The following is a 6,061-nucleotide window of genomic DNA, read 5'->3' on the forward strand; positions in this document are numbered from 1 at the left end:
ACACCCTTGGGGTTTTTCTTCTTTTTATTATTTTAAAATTCTCTATTTAAAATAATTTGAGTTCCAAAAACAGTTGCAATAAACAGTATGAAAAACTCCTTTATGCTCCTCACCCACGCAGTTTCCCCAAAAGTTAACATCAAAATAACCATTGTAAAATTCTCAGATATAGAAATTACACTGCTAATACAACACTAGTAACTAATCTATAAATCTTTTTCAAATTACAATCATCCCACCAGTACCCCTTTTCTGGCTCAGTATGCCATCTAGGATCACACAATGCATTTAGTTGTTATATCATCTGTGATCTACGATGCTTCTACAGTTTTAAAGATCTTTCATGACCTTGTTCAACTAATTACTGATTAATTATCTTGTAGGAAGTCCTTCAGTTTGGGTTGACTAATTTTTATTTTCAGGATTAAATTCATTTTTGGCAAAATACAATAGAAGTGATGTTGTGTCCAAATGGTGCATTATATCAGAAGACACATGATGTCAATAGTTTTATTACTACTGGTGATGTTAACTCTGATCACTTAGTTGAACGGTGTCTGCCAGGTTTTCTTCACATAAAATTTTTTCTTCTTCTTAAACAAGATGTCAATGAAGAAAGCAAAGAGCTGGCAACTTTACTACCAATATTTACTTGGATTATTCCTTTCCATGACACCCAAAAAAATGGTCTTAAACACTGACCTTTAATAAAGCTCCAAAACAGTTTTGACATTATCAAACTGTCACTTTTTTCATTTGTTGATTCAACATGTTACAACCCACTGTGCCCTGGCACTAAGAATATTTTACAAGTTAAAAAATATAGCATCTGACTTACAGCAACTTAGTGACAAAGAAAAATAGTAAGCAAAAAAATAAATAAATAAATAACATAAGGTGAGTACCTTAAGGAAAAGTACATAGGCAAAAAGGAATAGGGTGTCTGAGGGATGCAGTGCCACAGGCCTGTAATCCCAGCAGCTGGGGAGGTTAAGGCAGGAGGACTGCAAGTTCAAGGCCGGCCTCAGCAACTTAGCCAGACTCTAAGCAACTTAGAAAGACGCTGTCTCAAATGAAAAATAAAAAGGGCTGATGATGTGGCTCAGTGGTTTAAGTGCCCCTGGGTTCAATCCCTGGAAGGAAAGTAGGAAAGAAGAAGAAAGGAAGGAGGAAAAAGGAATGTGCCACTGGGTTCAATCCCCAGTAAGAAAACAAGGACAGGGTTAATGGAGCTGTAGCTCAATAGCAGAGCACTTGCTTAGCATGTGTGAGGCACAGGGTCCAATCCTCAGCACCACATAAAATAAACAAAATAAAGACATTCTGTCCATCTACAACTACGAAAAAATTTTTCCTTTTTTTAAAAAGAAAATAAGGACAAAAAAGGGGGCTGGCTGGGATATGGCTCTGTGGTTAACCACCCAATCAATGTGGTCCATCTCCAGTATCCCTCCCACCGCCCTCATCAAAATAAAAAGGGGAGGGTGTGGAAGGAACTCTAGATAAGGCTGGTCAGTGAAAAATTTTCCAGGGAAATGACTTTTAAACTAAGACCTGAAGTGCAAAGAGTCAGTCAGGCATAGACAAAGATAAAGGATGAAATGGAAATAGGGAAAACCTCTCTAGTCACTGGGAAGAGCAAAAGGCCTCAGGAAAGGAAAGAGAAAGTTAAGAGTAGATCTGGGAAGAGCATAATTAAAAAGAGGGATGATTCCAAAGGTCTTATCATGTTATATTCCAAGAACAGTGATAAATCACTGAAAGCGTTTTTAAGTAGGGAATGACTCAAGACATCCACTCGCATATGAAATGTCAACCAGGGACGGGCAGCACACAACCACGAAAACAAAGTTTGTTCCTCCTAAGGGGAAGTCCAAAAACTTTTTCCTCGGAGCATCTGACCAACTCTAGCCGTGGTCAGCCCACCAAACGAGCTAAGGTGAGAGCCCACGACCAGGGCACGGCCCGTTTCCTCGCCGCAGAGGGCCTGGGAGTGCCAGGCAAGGCTCCGCTCAGCCCCTCCAGCCCCCGAGCGAGTGAAGCTCCCTGGGGCTCCGACGCCCGCGGCAGGCGCCTGACCGCACCTCGAGGGGAGGGTCTTCGCGAGGAGTAAAACGGCACAGAACAGCCTGCGACCTCAGCAGAGAGGGGCGGGTCCCTGCGCCCGCGGGGCAGTGTGACCACCGCGGGGTCGCGGACGGGAGAGGGCGGCAGCCTCGTACGCGAGGAGCATCACCCTTCGCCCGGCGCGCCTTCACTGCCAGCCGCTTAGCCGCCCAGCCTTCCAGCCCGACCCCAACCCCGGCAGGTGAAAGTCATCATCCCATTTCCGAGAAGGCGAAAGCGGAAGTCCGAAGGCAGTTACCCGCCGCGGAGCGGGCCAGGGCCCGGGCTCGAACCCGGGCCGCTCGGCCCAGGGGCCTCACTGGGCCTTCCCGCGACCCCGGCGGCTCGAGGCGCGGGCACCAAGCCCAGTCCGGCGCCGGGCCCAGCTCCGCCCCGGGCGCGGCGGGCACGGCGGCGAGGCGGACGACGCCCGCTGCCCAGCGCCCCCGGCCCAGGCCGCCAAGGGGGCGGCGCCGCCCGGGGCTGCCAAGGCTCCGAGTCCCCGAGGAGAAAACGCGGCCTCCTTCCGCGGTTTGAGGAGACGCCGCCGCCCCGTCACCCTCCCGCGGCCGCCTCCCCGGCCTAGCGGCCCCTCGCCCACACGCCCCTCCCTCGGACTCAGGCCCCCTGCCGCAGCGGAGACCGCAGGAGCGCCCCAAGCGCGGCCGCCACCTCATTCACCTAGGAGGAGTACAGGAACGCCGAGCTGTCGGACAACCACAGGCACCGAGCCTCCTCAATCAGTCCCAGCACTGAACAACGGCCCCTAGCACTGCCTCTGCGCCCCCGACCGCCGCGGAATAGCGCGCCCATTGGCCAGGGGCGTCCCCGGATCAAGGCCGATTGGATAGTACCGTTGTCGCTCCCAGAGCCCCGCCTTCTGAGCTCCAATTGGCTCCTCAGAGCTCCGTGGGGGCGTGTCCTGGAAATCCCAGCCCCTGCACATCTGGAATGGGAGGCTGAGCTGAGCTGTGAACCTGATACTGAATCTAGCAACTGCCCCTGACACAGACTCATGATGTTTGCATGAATAACGCTGTGCGAGCATTACTAATATACCCAATATATTAAATAATTAATGGCATTTCTTCTCTTGTCATGAGCCATTAATACTTATTAGTCATTCTTGTTACTATGATAATGCCCCTGGACAAGACTTGTGCTAGATCCTGGACCATATTTGAGCACTTTGTTTTTTGCAGTGAAAGAATGAACGCCTGAAATGCAGGTTTGAGAGGCAGGTTTGCAGCCCGAATGGATTCTCTGAGTTCCTCTTCCCTCGAAAATAAGATAATTATTATATAACTGAGCATGTAATACAAACAACACAGCTATTCAAAATTATGCTTATATCGAAGATTACAACTTAAAATGTGTATAAGATAGTACTAAGGAAAATCAGGTTATGAAGCAAATACTTATAACAAGATAGATTGTTTAGTTAAATATGCAGTATTAGAGAGGGTGTAGGTCAGTGAAAGAACACTTGTCTAGTACTCGCAAACCTCTGGGTTGAATCCCTAGCACTGGAGAAAAAAAAAAAAAAAAGTAAGTGTTCGGTATATTCCATACAATTTCAAACATTTAAAGTTAAAAAGAAAAAATAAAAAGCCGGCCCAGTGGCATACGCCTGTATTTCCAGTAACTAGAGAGATTGAGGCAAGAGGATGGTAAATTCTTGGCAATTTAGCCAGAACTTGTCTCAAAATTAAAATAATAATAATAATAATAATAATAAGGGGCTAGGGAATTATAGCTCAGAGATAAAGTGCCCCTGGGGTCAATCCCTAGTACAGCAAAATGTAAGTAAAAACAGGCAAAAACTGATCCAAGTTTAGAGAAGTCAAGAACTGGTTTCATTAGAAGGGTACAGGCTTGAAGGGGATATAAGAAAGATTTCCAGATCCTGGAGATATTCTATATCTCAGTGTGTAAAGCGATATATTCATTAATATATAAAAAAAAACGACTGGGCAGACAAGACTAGTCAGGCAATTTGAAGGATCTTTGCCCTGTATGTCTTCAAAAGCTTTTCCATGTTCTCTGTGTTTGGGTTTTTTGGTATCAGGGATTGAACCCAGCATTACTTACGCAATGAGCCACATCCCCAGCTTTTTCTTTATGTTTTTATTTTGAGACAGGATCTTTTTAAACCCTTAAGGGCCTTGCTAATTTGCTGAGGTTAACCTTGACTTTACAATTTTCTTGCTTCAACCTCTCCAGATGCTTGGGTCACCAAGCCCAGCTGTTTTCTTTTTCACATTGAATTTCTCTTGTAACTAGGAAAGGAAGAATAAATAGAATTTAAAATGAAAAAAAAGGGGGCTGGGAATGGTAGAGCAATTGCCTAGCATATTTGAGGCCCTGGGTTAAATCAGTATTACAATAAAAGAAAATGGAAAAAAAAGTCTGTGTAGTTTTATGTATTTTTCTACATATTTGAAATATTTCATAATTTTAAAAGAAAATTGTTTAATTCTATGAAATAATTACATACCTGCTGGGCACAGTGGCACATGCCTGTAACCCCAGCTCCTGACAATGCTGAGGCAGGAGGATCACAAGGTGGAGGATAGTCTTGGCAACTTAGTGAGAACATGTCTCAAAATAAAAATAAAAAGAGTTAGGGATGTAGCTCTGTGTTTACTGGGTTCAATCACCAGTTTTGCAAAGAGAAAAAAAGAAATTAAATACTTCTGTTGACTTTCGGTAGAATATTTTTCCCACATTTAGAAAAGGAAAATTAAATGTAAATGAACATCCAGAGAAAATTTTTGCGTATTCTGTTTGAGTTACTACATTTAAAGAATTTCTGCAAGAAAATGAAAAAGTTATTGTTCCCATCCCTCTTTACCTCCTAGGAAAGGGATGTTAATCCTCACAAGAGGACTGTTTGAGAAAAGTTCTACTCAAAGATAAGTTCTATTTTTACACCTTGATATTGCTTTGTATACCTTATATTTGTTTTGTTTGGTTCTGTTTTGTTTGTTTCCTTTTGGGTGCTGGGGACTAAATCCAGGGCCTTGTGAATGCTAAGCACATACATGCTCTACCACTGAGTTATACCCCTCTTTCTATGTCCTATGTTTGAATGACCCATGACATAAGTGTATTTTTTCTTTTTTACCTCCATTTAAAAAAAAATTTATTGGGGCATAATTTGGAAGAAAGAATGCTGTGGTTTGAACCCAGGAGTGCTTTACCACTGAGCTACCTTCCCAGCCCTTTTTATTTATTATTTTTTGACAGGGTCTTGCTGAATTGCTTAGGGGCATAATTTACTTGTAATAAAAGCAGCTGTATGGGCTGGGGAGATAGCTCAGTCGGTAGAGTGCTTGCCTTGCAAGCACGAGGCCCTGGGTTCGAACCACAGTACCGCAAAAAAAAAAAAAAAAAGCAGCTATATTAAATACATAAGGAAATGCCTTCTAGCATATATAACTATCACTACTATCAAGATATATATTATCTTAGCTACTGTATTGATTGGTAAAGTATAATGAGACTAAGTTCAGTCTTTGTTAAATAAGCTGCTAAAATTTCTAAGCAACTGCTGGGCACAGTGTCACATGCCTATAATCCCAGGGACTCAGGAGGCTGAGGCCAGAGGATCACAAATTCAAACCCAGCCTCAGCAATTTAGTGAGGCCCTAAAGCAACTCAGCAAGACCCTGTCTCTAATAAAATATAAAAAGGGGCTGGGAATGTGTCTGGATGGTTGAATGTCCCTGGGTTCAATCCCTGGTATAAAAACAAAAAAAAAAAAAAGATTTCTAGGCAACCACTGAAAGAGACAGAACATAAATTCCAACACAGTAGCAGGGAGAGGTGATATACCCTGTGATACCAGGGACTAGAGAGACTGAGGCAGGAGGATCACAAGTTCAAGACCAGTTTAGGCAATCTAGTGAACTTGTCTCAAAATAAGAAAATAAAAAGGGCTGGGGATGTGGCT

The sequence above is a fragment of the Sciurus carolinensis genome, chromosome 8 (genome assembly GCF_902686445.1).
Source record: "Sciurus carolinensis chromosome 8, mSciCar1.2, whole genome shotgun sequence".
NCBI lineage: Eukaryota > Metazoa > Chordata > Mammalia > Rodentia > Sciuridae > Sciurus > Sciurus carolinensis.